At 42.4% G+C, this 15,185-nt stretch overlaps 1 protein-coding gene across 2 annotated transcripts in view; it reads left to right on the plus strand.

Annotated features, from left to right (window-relative positions):
• The window catches only part of CDH12 (cadherin 12), a 1,036,190-nt gene that overhangs the window by 369 nt on the left and 1,020,636 nt on the right, over positions 1 to 15,185 (plus strand). The window lies entirely within an intron of this gene.

The following is a 15,185-nucleotide window of genomic DNA, read 5'->3' on the forward strand; positions in this document are numbered from 1 at the left end:
CCAGGCTCCCCCAGCTCCCCCAGGTCCCCCAGCTCCCCCAGGCTCCTCCAGCTCCCCCAGCTCCTCCAGCTCCCCCAGGTCCCTCAGACTCCCCAGCTCCCCCAGCTCCCTCAGCTCCCCCAGGCTCCTCCAGCTCCCCCAGCTCCTCCAGCTCCCCCAGGTCCCTCAGACTCCCCAGCTCCCCCAGCTCCCTCAGCTCCCCCAGGCTCCTCCAGCTCCCCCAGCTCCCCCAACTCCTCCAGCTCCCCCAACTCCTCCAGCTCCCCCAGCTCCTCCAGCTCCCCCAGGTCCCTCAGACTCCCCAGCTCCCCCAGCTCCCTCAGCTCCCCCAGGCTCCCGCAGGTCCCCCAGCTCCCCAGCTCCCTCAGCTCCCCCAGGCTCCTCCAGCTCCCCCAGGCTCCTCCAGCTCCCCAAACTCCTCCAGCTCCCCCAACTCCTCCAGCTCCCCCAGGTCCCTCAGACTCCCCAGCTACCCCAGCTCCCTCAGCTCCCCCAGGCTCCCGCAGGTCCCCCAGCTCCCCAGCTCCCTCAGCTCCCCCAGGCTCCTCCAGCTCCCCCAGCTCCTCCAGCTCCCCCAACTCCTCCAGCTCCCCCAGGTCCCTCAGACTCCCCAGCTTCTCCAGCTCGCCCAGCTCCCCCAGGCTCCCCCAGGCTCCCTCAGCTCCCCCAGCTCCTCCTGCTCCCCTAGCTCCCCTAGCTCCTCCAGCTCCTCCAGCTCCTCCAGCTCCCCCAGGTCCCCCAGCTCCCCAGCTCCCTCAGCTCCCCCAGGCTCCCCCAGGTCCCCCAGCTCCCCAGCTCCCTCAGCTCCCCCAGGTCCCTCAGACTCCCCAGCTTCTCCAGCTCGCCCAGCTCCCCCAGGCTCCCCCAGGCTCCCTCAGCTCCCCCAGCTCCTCCAGCTCCCCTAGCTCCTCCAGCTCCCCCAGTTCCCCCAGCTCCCCCAGTTCCCCCAGCTCCCCAGCTCCCCCAGCTCCTCCAGGTCCCCCAGCTCCCCAGCGCCCCCAGCTCCCCAGCCCCCCCAGCTCCTCCAGGTCCCCCAGCTCCCCAGCGCCCCCAGCTCCCCCAGGCTCCCCCAGCTCCCCCAGCTCCCTCAGCTCCCTCAGCTCCCTCAGCTCCCCCAGCCCCCCCCAGCCTCCCCAAGCCTCCCTCAGCCTCCCACAGCCCCCTCCAGCTCCCCCAGTTCCTCCAGCCTCCTCCAGCCTCCCCCAGCCTCCTCCAGCCTCCCCCAGCCTCCCCTAGCTCCCCCAGGCTCCTCCAGGCTCCTCCACGCTCCCCCAGGCTTCAGAGGCACAGGTTCAGTTACAGGGGAAGGGAGAGGCGCGCCTTGACCCAGAGGATCCTTACTTTGTGGGGCTGAATTTTCCAAAGGAAAGCATTTTGCAGGGGAGGTGTTGCACTGGTTGTTTTGTTAAATGGCTTTATCCATCTATTTTTTAATGACAAAATTCTGCTTTATTTTCAAAAAGCTTCTGTAAATATACCCATCCCCACTTTTTTTTGTTTGTTTGTTTAACTACAGTAACATCCCCACATCCTTCTCCACTGATGTGTATTGAGACATGTGTATTTTAAAACTTCATTCTCCGCAAGAGAACTGTAAAGCTATTTAAGTACTTTGATAAGGAGTCTCTCAGCATCCAGCTATCCAAGTTTCCTACCAAAAAACTAATTGGAGACAAGTGCAAGAGACACAGATGACCAGATCTGCTGTGGGTTATATAATATGCATTTTTTAAAGAATCTTAAAGGTATCAATCATTTGATCATACACTTAGAAAGCAAGACACATGTGCAGTATAGGGCATGCTGACAAATCTTTTTTTTTTTTTTTTTCGAGACCTTCAGTATTTTGCAAACGTTTTCTCCCTTTTAAACATCATTCTTTCTCCGTGGAAATCACAGTGGCTTCAGAACCTCTGTATTCAGAGTGCTTGATGGCTCTTAAGACCTGTTTCTCTGTATGTACTCTCTGGAGTGAGAACTGACATACTTTTGGGTGATTCTGTGACCATTTCATGATTCTCAATTTCTTATCAGGTATTTTGAAACTCATTCACAAACTCCTCAGCTAGAAAATTACCTTACGTACTGAGGTGTGTGTGTGGGGGATTAAATAGAGCAGGTTCTGAAAATGTGTTTACAGCTTTAAATTACCCTAAACATGACCAAAACATGAAAATCCAGCCATGCCGACCAGGTATTAGTTGGCTCCGTCTTTTCAGCATACCCGATTGGTTTTTAGATTTATAAAATCCAGATGCATAGCTGAAGCTCATCATTCAATGGCATCATTTATTCATTAAATCATCCTAAGCAATTTGAGAATCACTTTAACTTCTATGTCTTTATTATTATTTCTAAGAAGGAAATTAACTGAATGGGTTTTTCTTATAAATATTTCCATGATTCCAGCAGAAAGTCTTTTCAGAATTGAAAGGCAGATGGTTACTCTTCCCAAGCCATAAGCAGTGGATTGACGAATTGTTTTGGAATGCTCGAGAGCTTAGCCACACACCAAGTAGAAGCTTCCACTTAACTGATTTAACTAACTGGCACGTTAGCTTGTTCAGTGACCAGATCTAGGGACAGTTCCTCTACCTGCCGTAGAAACTACTGTAGCAAAAAGAGGTTTCATGTTAACTTGAAAATCCGATTCCAGAATATATTTTCTCTTTTACTAATAATTCTTACTTCAAAGACTGACTTCCTCGTTTAACCCTGTAATTGTTTAGTGCCTTTCTCATTAACATAAAATAATCAAAAACAACAACAACAACAACAACAACAACGTATTTTCCACATTTTTTTTTTCTTCTGTTGTGTTAAGCAAATCTCCAGTTTCCGGATTCTTAACTTCTACTGCTATGTACCATTTTCAAGCAGTAGGGGGTAGTTTTCAAGCCAAGAATGCTTTTTTTGCTACTGGACCTGATTCTTTCCAATGATCTGCTTAGTGATGTAGTGATGTGATCATTTTAGATAATTCAAATAGAGCCGAATTACAATGGGAGGGAAGCATCGTTTGTTTTATATGTGGGATCATACATATTAAGTTCTTATCACAGCAAAAGCAGTGCTTAGTTGATGGGGAAAAAAAAATCCCTGCTGATGCCTCACGTGACATACTTACATCTCAGTATGACTGCGTCCTTAAAGGATGGAGCAAAAACTGATCTCCTTAGACTGAGCATCTTTCGCATCTATTTTCGAAGAACATATTTCATGTAATAGGCTGTGATATTGATTGAGATCAATCTTTTATCATTTTGTGGTTAATAAGAATATCTGTCACTCACCTCTTAGAATGCTTGGTGATGAACATCAAATCACTCTTGCTGATGAAATGGTACTGCAAATAGTCTGCCGAAACTGTTCTTACACGAAATGTGAAATATTACTGTGTTTTCATACCTATGTCATTTAGATGTCATGTCTTTAAATCTGCCTAACAATTGTGATAGGAAGATGCATACAGTGATGGTTTTCTTCAGAAGTGAGCCATGTTTTCATGTAAAAATATCAAATCTAAGGACGGTGTAATAAAATGACTTACTAGTAGACTATTAGACGTGTCTTCATACTTCCAGAAGAAAAGTGTGATTGCAGATGTCTCATTTAAGGTAAGATATCATTTCTTTAGTCTCTTAACAAAGCTGTGTTTAAAGTCATTATGTCCTGTATTACCATGTCCGTGTTCCCACATCAACAGATAGTATTTTGCACCAGTTCGTGACTCTGTTTGTATTTAACTGGAAGTGGAAACTATTTTATCTTTCCCGTTTAACAAATATGGAATTTTATGTTGATGAATTGGCTCAATTTATATCTTGAAAAGTAAAATAATGAATGAAGATTTATGATTTTACTGGGAAATTTCCTTTCACTTTACTAATACATGATAATTGAGCAATTTGCACTCTTATGGCTTTTAAAAGCATTTTAACTTTTGGCTTTAAGGTAATTGCATTTTTTTTTTATAAATTACTATGCTAAAAGGGTGAGATGTCTTTACCAAACTTTTAAAGGGAAGTGCCTTGTGCACGCGCGTGTGCGTGTATTTATTTGTGTGTGAATGTGAATAATTCCGTCTGTGTTGAATATCAATAGTGGTTACTCAAAGCTATTTTTAAGCATCACATGGTAAGATGACTAATAATATGCAGCAAGTCACATTTTTAGAAAAGACTAAGAAAATTATGAGTACTGTAAAATTGAATAACAGATGGATTTCACATAGTGTTATTCTACTTTTTTTGAAATCCTGGTTAACATCCTAAGAATTCATTAGTTCAGTTATTGATTATCACTTAATTTAATAAGCTTTTGTTAAACTATGGGAAACAAGCCTTATATTTACTATTTTTGTGAATTTAGCTCCATTCAGGTTTGTATCACTTTATATTACAGCTCGTGGTATTAAGGGATCAACTGAGTCTTCAGTATGCCTCAGTTATTTTTTTTTCGCTGAAGGGTTATGGTTTTCTTTCATTACCCTTGCTCTGTGAACATCTAAGTCATTACTCTACAAATGGATTTATATCACCTAGAATATAAGGAATGTGCTATTTGAGCAATGTAAAAATCTTCTTAAAATATGTGTATCTCATGCATAGAGGTATGAAGATTCTGGTCAGAGAAGGAGAGGGACCAGTTTGTGCACAGATACCCAATGGAGAAATCCACGACTCGTGTATCAACTCCTAAATCTACATGTTCAGATAGCTGAATGATGCATACTTAATTCCAAGTACCAAAGAAGTAGATATTGGGCACAGGCTGTGACTGTAGACTAACGCACAGAGTAGGATGCCAGTTACAGGCATGATTGATTATACTAGAAGTGTACCCTATACTTCGTAAGTTCTGTAACTTCTATTGACCGGAAAGTTATTATGATATCCAAAAAAAATGTTTTTCTCCAATTAAAGATGAGAATCTTGATTCACTGTCTGCGTGATGATGTGGGAAGATCAAAACTTGGGAGTCAGACGGTAGTATGAATCCAAATTTTGAGACTTATTCTGTAGGTACTTTGGGGTATATGTTTTACTTAGCTTTTTGATCTTTGGTTTCTTCTCTTGATTTAGTACCACATAGACAACATTCACTAATAGGTCTTTCTCTTTAGAAATTTCCATGACTATAGCAGTAGATTTGTAGAGATTAACTGCAGCCAGAGCTGGCTCCGTGGGTTAGATGAAAACATATAGTGGCCAGCATTTGTTATATGCTGTAATCTGTTTGCCATGTTGGGATGGAAGTGGTTCACAGGTCACTTTTCTAAAAATAATTCCACTTATTTTTTGGCAAGAATGCTTTTTAATGAATAGGCACGGATGTTTCTGGTAGTTTAAATAATCAGCGAGTTTAGATTGTGATAAAACTGTTACCACCATATTTGGAGAGGTTTTTGAAGTCAAGAAAAAGGCGGAATAGATCGCTAAATAGAAAATACAGTCAAAAAAAAAAAAAAAAGAAAAAAAAAGAAAATACAGAGTCAAGGGAAGTTTGTGGGATTACTATTTTTTATAGAGACTTGAGCATGTGACTAGGTGAGATGGAGATCATTAGAAAGAGAAAACAATATGAATGATGGATCAAGATCCTAGAGTGTGGGAGGAGGTCATCAAAAGGTTGTGACCTCCTCTTGAGCCTTGAGCCAGATCTGGGCAATCAGCGGCTCCTCTTCATCCTCTCCCCTGTCCTTGGAATGCACTCTCTGCCCGCCATTCTCACACAAGGAGCTATTTCAAGGGCATAGCCTTAAGAAAGTAAAGTATTATTGAGACCATCAGACCGAACATGTGATTGAACCTCATGAAGGCCTCTACAGAATCTTTTAAGATTCTGGTAGGCAGATGCGGAGATCAACTCATCTTGTGGGCACCCACAACAAATCTTGTATGTAGGCTCTTTTACTTGTTAAAATCCACCACCTACCAATCTGTCTTTTCTTGCCCCTTCATCTCTAGGAATTTCAAATTTAACCTGGAAAACTCTGAGTTTTTGAAACAATAGAAAGAAGATTAGAATTTACAATAACCAGGGCATAGGGGAGAAGATACAATTAGAAGGTGTCATTAATTTTAATAACACAAGTGAAATAGTCTCCAAAAGCCAAATATCAAATAAGCTTAGCTGACATTTCAACATTTATTAAAATATCTTGAATGCCAAAAAGGATTGTTAGGAGATAATCAACCAAAATGTGATGCTAATTAATTTATCTGAAGTAATACTTTTAAATTTAATTGGCAGAGATCAGGTGCCTGGTAAATGTTGAGAAGTAGAGGAAATTAACATTAAAAGACTGCCCATGGGGAAAAATGGTATTATGTATTTAAAATTATTTCGGGGCGGGGGAGCGCCGGGGGTTCAGTGGGTTAAGCAATTGCCTTCAGCTCAGGTCATGATCCCAGGGTCCTTGGATGGAGCCCCGCGTCAGGCTCCCTGCTTAGCAGGGAGCTGGCTTCTCCTTTTCCCCCTGCTCATGTGCTTGCTTGCTCACTCTCTCTCTCATTCTATCTCAAATAAACAAATACAATTTAAAAAAAAAAATTCTGAGTAGAGAATATAGGAATACTTGGAGTAACAAGGAAATAATATTGTATCCAAAAGGAAATGTCCTCCTACAACTTTGTGAGTCAATATTTATTTCCATGAAAGGTAGCCATTACTCCAAGGGATGTGATTTCAGGCCGATTTAAAAGTAAGATTGTGCTGAAACTCTACTCTTCTTTAATTACTAGCAATAAGATTGTGAGTGGAAAGTGAAAAATAAGCTCTTGGCAAGGTTTTATGTTATATTTTTACTTAGGCAAGAATGGGAAGCCAAGAAGACTTTTCTGAAATAGAAGAGAGTCTCACACTAAGACAACTCATTATCTAAATCAATATCTGGTATTTGTACTAAACGGGCTACTAGAAGGTCACCCCTTAAAGGTCCTTACATAGAAGGAGGTTCGGCGTTAGAATTGTGGCTGTTGCAACTAGAATTAGAGTTGTAAGTTGTCATCAAGTAATCTTGCATATACAACATATTCTTGTATATACTAAATATAAACAAAATAAATTTTAACTGCAGTATTAAAGAGACAGTTATTCTTAACACATTCTAATCTTCAGTATCTCACATGTTTATTTAACAAGGAATTTTATATGACTATCATTATGTAATACCAGTGATGAGGGGAACAATGGTATAAATGAAAATTTATACGTGATCTGTCCTAGCCCCGACGTTTGCACATACCTCCGGACCAGCAATATTGTAATGTAGGTATTACTTTTGAAAAACAAAAATGTCAGGCATATTCAAAATACACAATCATACCACGAGAACACCAGCCCATCTCATAGATTTTTGGCTATGTTATAAACTGTGGAATCTTTTTGGAGGGAAATTTGGCAGCATCCATCACATTTCAAAACCTAGCAGTTTGGATGCTCGCATTATCTCTGCAGAAATATTTTCACGTGCTTGTCATTGTCTTCTGATTTTGTTCTTTTCTCACTGACCACTTTTTCTCATTTTCTGCTGAGTTCTCTTGTCTTCAGATCTATGAATAGAAACTATCAGGGTATCCCTGCTCACCTCTTTAGAAACTTACTGAAGAGGTAGTCCCATCCAGTAGCATAGGTTTTAATCCATTTTAATGACTCTTTCCAAATCTATGTCTTTGTCTCCAATTTTTGTGCTGAGCATGAGACCCTAACCTCCAGATGCCTACTCAGTATTTCTACTTACACGTCTGTATTTGGCTGCCTGGGCCGCCAGAACACAGTACCACAAACTGGGTGGTTTAAGCCACAGAAACTTCTTTTCTTATGATTAAGGAGGCTGGAAGTCTAGGATTAAAGTGCTGGCTGATTGGGCTCCTGGTGAGAACTTTCTTCCCGGCTTGTAGATGGCTGTTTTTCCACTGTGTCCTCATGTGACTTCTTGGAGCTCCTACATGGAAAGCATGGGAGTAAGTTATCTCTTCTCTCTTCTTACAAGGGCACTAATCCCATGGTGAGGACCCCACCCCTATGACATCATCTAACCCTACCTACTCCCCAATGGCCCCACCTCCAAAAACCATCATATTGGGAGTTGGCAATTCAACATATGGGCCCCCCCCAGAATCACATGCAATTCATAGCAACATGTAACAATCATATGACACATTTTTTAAAACCAAGCTCCTAATGTCTACTCCTCACCACAACCCAAATATATTCATTTTTCTAATCTGCTTCATCTCAGTTAATTAGGTAATGATTTGTTCAATTTCTTAAGAATTTACGGTGAGCACTAAGGCTCTGCTTTTCTCTCTTCTCTCCACAATCAGCACCAATATTAAATCCACCGGCTTCCTGGTCTTACTGTTAAGTACATCTTTAATCCAGTCACTTCTACTTGTACCTTTTATCCAACCACTATGTCCCAGTTTCCAAATAGGTCTTTCAGCTTCTATTGTTATCTCCTCCCCTCCCCCAGTTCATTGCATAGTAACCAGATGCAAACCCTTCAATATCACTGTTAAAGTACTTTCCATGGTTTAAAGACAGTACCTGGCTTAACCCTTTTCTTTTCATTCTCATTATGCTGAGTTTATCCCTGACACAGGGACTGCATTCACCCAACTTATCCTTCCCTTTACATAGATCTTGGTTTAAATATCCCTACTTCAGAGCTACATTTTTTTAATCGCTGTCTATATATAGCATTTCCTTCCCTAGAAGAAATAGCTCCACCTTTATCCACACTTAATTTTCTTTAAATAGGACCTGCTTCAGCTTACATGATGCTACATTATATTGTCTGTCTTCCCTAACAAAATGCAGACCACATGAGGAAAGCCATACAATAGTGTCTGTCACTTAGGAGCCCTCTAGAAGTGTTTGAGTAAATGAATAAATTAATAAATGAAAGAATGGATATGGGCACATAAATTTACTTAAACATACACATGCATATAAATAGAATTTGAATGATTTACATGATGATATGTTAAGAGTGGTAATCTTTAGGGAGGAGAGTGAGGCATTCTTGTGAATTAATGTGACTTTTTTTTTTTTTTTTTTTTTTTTTTTTTTTTTTTTTTTTTTTATTTTTTTTTATTGGTGTTCAATTTACTAACATACAGAATAACACCCAGTGCCCGTCACCCATTCACTCCCACCCCCCGCCCTCCTCCCCTTCTACCACCCCTAGTTCGTTTCCCAGAGTTAGCAGTCTTTACGTTCTGTCTCCCTTTCTGATATTTCCCACACATTTCTTCTCCCTACCCTTATTTTCCCTTTCACTATTATTTATATTCCCCAAATGAATGAGAACATATAATGTTTGTCCTTCTCCGACTGACTTACTTCACTCAGCATAATACCCTCCAGTTCCATCCACGTTGAAGCAAATGGTGGGTATTTGTCATTTCTAATAGCTGAGTAATATTCCATTGTGTACATAAACCACATCTTCTTTATCCATTCATCTTTCGTTGGACACCGAGGCTCCTTCCACAGTTTGGCTATCGTGGCCATTGCTGCTAGAAACATCGGGGTGCAGGTGTCCCGGCGTTTCATTGCATTTGTATCTTTGGGGTAAATCCCCAACAGTGCAATTGCTGGGTCGTAGGGCAGGTATATTTTTAACTGTTTGAGGAACCTCCACACAGTTTTCCAGAGTGGCTGCACCAGTTCACATTCCCACCAACAGTGTAAGAGGGTTCCCTTTTCTCCGCATCCTCTCCAACATTTGTTGTTTCCTGCCTTGTTAATTTTCCCCATTCTCACTGGTGTGAGGTGGTATCTCATTGTAGTTTTCATTTGTATTTCCCTGATGGCAAGTGATGCAGAGCATTTTCTCATATGCATGTTGGCCATCTCTATGTCTTCCTCTGTGAGATTTCTGTTCATGTCTTTTGCCCATTTCATGATTGGATTGTTTGTTTCTTTGGTGTTGAGTTTAATAAGTTCTTTATAGATCTTGGAAACTAGCCCTTTATCTGATATGTCATTTGCAAATATATTCTCCCATTCTGTAGGTTGTCTTTGAGTTTTGTTGACTGTATCCTTTGCTGTGCAAAAGCTTCTTATCTTGATGAAGTCCCAATAGTTCATTTTTGCTTTTGTTTCTTTTGCCTTCGTGGATGTATCTTGCAAGAAGTTACTATGGCCGAGTTCAAAAAGGGTGTTGCCTGTGTTCTCCTCTAGGATTTTGATGGACTCTTGTCTCACATTTAGATCTTTCATCCATTTTGAGTTTATCTTTGTGTATGGTGAAAGAGAGTGGTCTAGTTTCATTCTTCTGCATGTGGATGTCCAATGTTCCCAGCACCATTTATTGAAGAGACTGTCTTTCTTCCAATGGATAGTCTTTCCTCCTTTATCGAATATTAGTTGCCCATAAAGTTCAGGGTCCACTTCTGGATTCTCTATTCTGTTCCACTGATCTATGTGTCTGTTTTTGTGCCAGTACCACACTGTCTTGATGACCACAGCTTTGTAGTACAACCTGAAATCTGGCATTGTGATGCCCCCAGATATGGTTTTCTTTTTTAAAATTCCCCTGGCTATTCGGGGTCTTTTCTGATTCCACACAAATCTTAAAATAATTTGTTCTAACTCTCTGAAGAAAGTCCATGGTATTTTGATAGGGATTGCATTAAACGTGTATATTGCCCTGGGTAACATTGACATTTTCACAATATTAATTCTGCCAATCCATGAGCATGGAATATTTTTCCATCTCTTTGTGTCTTCCTCAATTTCTTTCAGAAGTGTTCTATAGTTTTTAGGGTATAGATCCTTTACATCTTTGGTGAGGTTTATTCCTAGGTATCTTATGCTTTTGGGTGCAATTGTAAATGGGATTGACTCCTTAATTTCTCTTTCTTCAGTCTCATTGTTAGTGTATAGAAATGCCACTGACTTCTGGGCATTGATTTTGTATCCTGCAACGCTACCGAATTGCTGTATGAGTTCTAGCAATCTTGGGGTGGAGACTTTTGGGTTTTCTATGTAGAGTATCATGTCATCGGCGAAGAGGGAGAGTTTGACTTCTTCTTTGCCAATTTGAATGCCTTTAATGTCTTTTTGTTGTCTGATTGCTGAGGCTAGGACTTCCAGTACTATGTTGAATAGCAGTGGTGAGAGTGGACATCCCTGTCTTGTTCCTGATCTTAGGGGAAAGGCTCCCAGTGCTTCCCCATTGAGAATGATATTTGCTGTGGGCTTTTCGTAGATGGCTTTTAAGATGTCGAGGAATGTTCCCTCTATCCCTATACTCTGAAGAGTTTTGATCAGGAATGGATGCTGTATTTTGTCAAATGCTTTCTCTGCATCCAATGAGAGGATCATATGGTTCTTGGTTTTTCTCTTGCTGATATGATGAATCACATTGATTGTTTTACGGGTGTTGAACCAGCCTTGTGTCCCGGGGATAAATCCTACTTGGTCATGGTGAATAATTTTCTTAATGTACTGTTGGATCCTATTGGCCAGTATCTTGTTGAGAATTTTTGCATCCATGTTCATCAGGGATATTGGTCTGTAATTCTCCTTTCTGGCGGGGTCTTTGTCTGGCTTTGGAATTAAGGTGATGCTGGCTTCATAGAACGAATTTGGAAGTACTCCATCTCTTTCTATCTTTCCAAACAGCTTTAGGAGAATAGGTATGATTTCTTCTTTAAACGTTTGATAAAATTCTCCTGGGAAGCCATCTGGCCCTGGACTCTTGTGTCTTGGGAGATTTTTGATGACTGCTTCAATTTCCTCCCTGGTTATTGGCCTGTTCAGGTTTTCTATTTCTTCCTGTTCCAGTTTTGGTAGTTTGTGGCTTTCCAGGAATGCGTCCATTTCTTCTAGATTGCTTAATTTATTGGCGTATAGCTGTTCATAATATGTTTTTAAAATCGTTTGTATTTCCTTGGTGTTGGTAGTGATCTCTCCTTTCTCATTCATGATTTTATTAATTTGAGTCTTCTCTCTCTTCTTTTTAATAAGGCTGGCTAATGGTTTATCTATCTTATTAATTCTTTCAAAGAACCAACTCCTGGTTCTGTTGATCTGTTCCACAGTTCTTCTGGTCTCGATTTCATTGAGTTCTGCTCGAATCTTTATTAACTCCCTTCTTCTCTTGGGTGTAGGTTCTATTTGCTGTTTTTTCTCTAGCTCCTTTATGTGTAAGGTTAGCTTTTGTATTTGAGTTCTTTCCAGTTTTTGAATGGATGCTTGTATTGCGATGTATTTCCCCCTTAGGACTGCTTTTGCTGCATCCCAAAGATTTTGAACGGTTGTATCTTCATTCTCATTAGTTTCCATGAATCTTTTTAATTCTTCCTTAATTTCCTGGTTGACCCTTTTATCTTTTAGCAGGATGGTCCTTAACCTCCATGTGTTTGAGGTCCTTCCAAACTTCTTGTTGTGATTTAGTTCTAATTTCAAGGCATTATGGTCCGAGAATATGCAGGGGACAATCCCAATCTTTTGGTATCGGTTCAGACCCGATTTGTGACCCAATATGTGGTCTATTCTGGAGAAAGTTCCATGTGCGCTTGAGAAGAATGTGTATTCAGTTGAGTTTGGATGTAAAGTTCTGTAGATATCTGTGAAATCCATCTGTTCCAGTGTATCATTTAAAGCTCTCGTTTCTTTGGAGATGTTTTGCTTAGAAGACCTATCGAGTATAGAAAGAGCTAGATTGAAGTCACCAAGTATAAGTGTATTATTATCTAAGTATTTCTTCACTTTGGTTAATAATTGATTTATATATTTGGCAGCTCCCACATTCGGAGCATATATATTGAGGATTGTTAAGTCCTCTTGTTGAATAGATCCTTTAAGTATGATATAGTGTCCCTCTTCATCTCTCACTACAGTCTTTGGGGTAAATTTTAGTTTATCTGATATAAGGATGGCTACCCCTGCTTTCTTTTGAGGACCATTCGAATGGTAAATGGTTCTCCAACCTTTTATTTTCAGGCTGTAGGTGTCCTTCTGTCTAAAATGAGTCTCTTGTAGACAGCAAATAGATGGGTCCTGCTTTTTTATCCAGTCTGAAACCCTGCGCCTTTTGATGGGGTCATTAAGCCCGTTCACATTCAGAGTTACTATTGAGAGATATGAGTTTAGTGTCATCATGATATCTATTCAGTCTTTGTTTTTGTGGACTGTTCCACTGAACTTCTTCTTAAAGGGGAATTTTAAGAGTACCCCTTAAAATTTCTTGCAGAGCTGGTTTGGAGGTCACATATTCTTTTAGTTGCTGCCTGTCTTGGAAGCTCTTTATCTCTCCTTCCATTTTGAATGAGAGCCTTGCTGGATAAAGTATTCTTGGTTGCATGTTCTTCTCATTTAGGACCCTGAATATATCCTGCCAGCCCTTTCTGGCCTGCCAGGTCTCTGTGGAGAGGTCTGCTGTTACCCTAATACTCCTCCCCATAAAAGTCAGGGATTTCTTGTCTCTTGCTGCTTTAAGGATCTTCTCCTTATCTTTGGAATTTGCAAGCTTCACAATTAAATGTCGAGGTGTTGAACGGTTTTTATTGATTTTAGGGGGGGATCTCTCTATTTCCTGGATCTGAATGCCTGTTTCCCTTCCCAGATTAGGAAAGTTTTCAGCTAGAATTTGTTCAAATACATATTCTGGCCCTCTGTCCCTTTCGGCGCCCTCGGGAACCCCAATTAAACGTAGGTTTTTCTTCCTCAGACTGTCGTTTATTTCCCTTAATCTATCTTCATGGTCTTTTAATTGTTTGTCTCTTTTTTCCTCAGTTTCCCTCTTTGCTATCAACTTGTCTTCTATGTCACTCACTCGTTCTTCCACCTCGTTAACCCTCGTCGTTAGGACTTCTAGTTTGGATTGCATCTCATTCAATTGATTTTTAATTTCTGCCTGATTAGCTCTAAATTCTGCAGTCATGAAGTCTCTTGAGTCCTTTATACTTTTTTCTAGAGCCACCAGTAGCTGTATAATAGTGCTTCTGAATTGGCTTTCTGACATTGAATTGTAATCCAGATTTTGTAACTCTGTGGGAGAGAGGACTGTTTCTGATTCTTTCTTTTGAGGTGAGGTTTTCCTTCTAGTCATTTTGCTCAGTGCAGAGTGGCCAAAAGCAAATTGTATTGGGAAAAAGAGAAAAAGAGAGGAGAGAAAGAAGGAAAGAAAAGAGAAAGAGAAAAAAAAAGGGGAAGAAAAGAAAAAAAACGAGAAAAAAGAAAAAAAAAAAGAAGAAAAAGAGAACGAAAAAGAAAGGAGAAAAAAAGGGGGTGGGGGAAGGAAACAAATCAAAAAGCAAAACAAAACAAAAACAAAAACAAAAACAAAAAGAACCACCGGGGAGTATCTTCTGATTCTGTGTACTTTAAGTCCCTTGGCTTCTCCTGGAAGTTGTCCGTCTAGCTGATCTTCTGGGGGAGGGGCCTGTTGTGCTGATTTTCAGGTGTTAGCAGTTGGGGGAGCTGCTGTGCCCCTGCCTGGTGCAGGGCTCGGTGGGGGTTGTTTACCCCGTGAGGCCGCAGGAGGAACAGCCCCAGTGGCGGGGCAGCTCTGGAAACCTGGATTCAGCTCCGGCAGGAACTCCGTCTGCAGGGCCTGGAGGCTCCGGGGCGGGGCCGCTGATCTGCTCAGCTGGGGCAGGAGCGTCCTTGGTGTCCTGGGCCCTCCCGGCCTCTGCCTGTCCCGGGGGAGGCGGGATCCTGGGCTGTGTCCCGGCGCCCTGTGCTCCGGAGCCTGCGCTGGTGGATTCGCGCTCCCGGGCCGCGCAGCCCCCTCCGCGGAGCCGCCGCCCGAGCCCCTCCGAGCTGCTCCTGGAACCGCGCAGCCCCCTCCGCACGGAGCCTCTTCCTCTGCCCGAGCCCCTCCGAGCTGCTCCCGGGGCCGCGCAGCCCCCTCTGCGGAGCCGCCCCCGAGCCCCTCCAGCTGCTCCGGGTCCCCCCGTGCGCGCTGCAGCCCTTAGGGAGCTCGGCGCACTCTCCTGGGCGCGCAGTTGCTCTGTTACTGTCCCAGGGAGCCCGAGGGCATCCTCGCCCTCCTGGGTCCTGCTCCAACTCCCCGCGAGCCCCTTTCCCCCGGGAAGGTCGGTGCAGCTCCTGCTCCTCCGGGACGGGGCTCTCCTGTCCTGGGGACCCTCGCCCCGGCCTCAGCCCGGCTCCTCGCGGGGCCCCTCCCCCTCGGAGGCCTTTGTTTCTTTATTTCTTTTTCC

The sequence above is a fragment of the Canis lupus genome, chromosome 4, assembly GCF_011100685.1.
Source record: "Canis lupus familiaris isolate Mischka breed German Shepherd chromosome 4, alternate assembly UU_Cfam_GSD_1.0, whole genome shotgun sequence".
NCBI lineage: Eukaryota > Metazoa > Chordata > Mammalia > Carnivora > Canidae > Canis > Canis lupus.